The sequence below is a fragment of the Eucyclogobius newberryi genome, unplaced genomic scaffold, assembly GCF_026437365.1.
Source record: "Eucyclogobius newberryi isolate DKJ021-1_F unplaced genomic scaffold, fEucNew1.0.hap1 SCAF_12, whole genome shotgun sequence".
NCBI lineage: Eukaryota > Metazoa > Chordata > Actinopteri > Gobiiformes > Gobiidae > Eucyclogobius > Eucyclogobius newberryi.
This window is the reverse complement of record NW_027315746.1, coordinates 36,344,486-36,346,738: the sequence shown is the minus strand read 5'-3', so window position 1 is coordinate 36,346,738 and position 2,253 is coordinate 36,344,486.

The window sequence follows — 2,253 nt, the reverse complement described above, 5'->3', positions numbered from 1 at the left end:
TCACGCTCTATCCTTCCCTCACTCATGAACGAGACCCCGAGATACTTGAACTCCTCCACTTGGGGCAAGGACACCCCACCCACCTGGAGAGGACAAGACACCTTTTTCCGGTCGAGAACCATGACCTCTGATTTGGAGCTGATTCTCATCCCAGACGCTTCACACTCGGCTGCAAACCGTCCCAGTGCATGTTGCAGGTCCGGGTTTGATGGAGCCATCAGGACAACATCGTCTGCAAACAGCAGAGATGAGATCCTGTGGTCCCCAAACCGGACACCCTCCGACCCCTGACCACACCCTCCGACCCCTGACTGAGCCAAGAAATTCTGTCCATAAACACTATGAACAGAACCGGTGACAAAGGGCAGCCCTGAGGAGTCCCTCATGGGAACAGGTCTGACTTACTGCAGTGAACACAGCTCCTGCTCCGGTCATACAGGGACCGGACAGCCCTGAGCAAAGGGCCCCGGACCCCGTACTCCCGGAGCACCCCCCAAAGGACACCCCGAGGGACACGGGCGAAAGCCTTCTCCAGATCCACAAAGCACATGTGGACTGGTTGGGCAAACTCCCATGAGCCCTCGAGCACCCGATGGAGGGTATAGAGCTGGTCCAGTGTTCCACAAACGGGACGAAAACCACTCTGCTCCTCCTGAATCCGAGGTTCGACTATCGGTCGGATTCTCCTCTCCAGTACCTTGGAATAGACCTTATGGGAGGCTGAGGAGTGTGATCCCTCTGTAGCTGTAACACACTCTCTGGTCCCACTTCTTGAACAGAGGGACCACCACCCCGGTCTGCCAGTCCAGAGGCACTGCCCCCGACCGCCACGCCCTGTTCTAGAGACGTGTCAGCCAAGACAGTCCTACAACATCCAGAGACTTTAGGTCCTCAGGATCTCATCCACCCCCGGAGCCCTGTCACTGAGGAGTTTGCCAACAACCTCAGTGACTTCAGCTTGGGTGATGGACGAGTCAGCCTCTGAGTCCTCAGTCTCTACTTTCTCTTCGGAAGACAGGACAGTGGAATTAAGGAGGTCCTCAAAGTATTCCTTCCACCGTCGGACGACATCCACAGTCGAGGTCAGCAGGTCTCCACCCGCACCACAACAGGCACCGGAGACCTTGCGACCACAGCTCCGAGCAACCGCATCAACAATGGAGGCGGAGAACATGGTCCACTCGGACTCAATGTCCCCAACCTCCCCCGGGACATGGGAGAAGCTCTCCCGGACGTGTGAGAATATCCTACTGACAGAGGGCTCTGCAAGACGTTCCCAACAGACCCTCAATGCACTTGGGTCTGCCAAGTCTGTCAGGCTTTCTTTACAGAAACTGCTACTGCTCTACAGCTCCGCCCCTCTCTTCACCCGAGTGTCCAAGACACGTGGCCGGAGGTCAGATGACACGACAACAAAGTCGATCATTGACCTCCGGCCTGTGTCCTGGTCCAATAACTGAACATCGCTCGGGTCTAGATCGGGGAAGCCGTTCTTCCCGATCACCCCTCTCCAGGTGTCACTGTCATTGTCCACGTGGGCGTTGAAGTCCCCCAGTAGAACAACGGAGTCGGTGCTTTGTCCAGTTCCCCTCCCAAGGACTCCAAGAAGGTCAGGTCCTCTGCACTGCTGTTCGGCCCGTAGGCCGACACAACAGTGAGAGACCTGTCCCCCACCCGAAGGCGAAGGGACGCGACCCTCTCGTCCACTGGGGTAAACTCCAACACGGCTGAGCTGAGGGGTTATAAGCCCACACCAGCCCCGCCCACACCAGCCCTGCCTCTCCCCGCGGGCAACACCAGAGAAGTGGAGCGTCCAGCCCCTCTGGAGGAGATGGTTCCAGAGCCCAAACTGTGCGTGGAGGTGAGGCCGTCTATATCTAGTCGGTATCGCTCAACCTCCTGCACAAGCTCAGGCTCTTTCCCCCCCAGCGAGGTGACATTCCATGTCCCCAGAGTTAGTCTCTGTGTCTGGAGATCTGGTCGCCGAGGCCCCTGCCGTCGACTGCCGCCCAGATCTCTCTGCACCGGCCCCTTATGGAGCCTCCTGCGGGTGGAGGGTCCACGGGAGGGAATTTAAATATGAAATACAGTTTGATAGAATAAGTGTTTATCAGAGGACAGAGCTCAGACTTCCCCCAGAGTTGCCCCTAGGGCAGCGGAGCTGAAACTAGGTTTTTATTCATGGGTTAGTTCCAGTTTCTTTTGGGCCGATGGGTCAAATGCAGAGGACTTATTTGTCCTCTTGTGTTCACA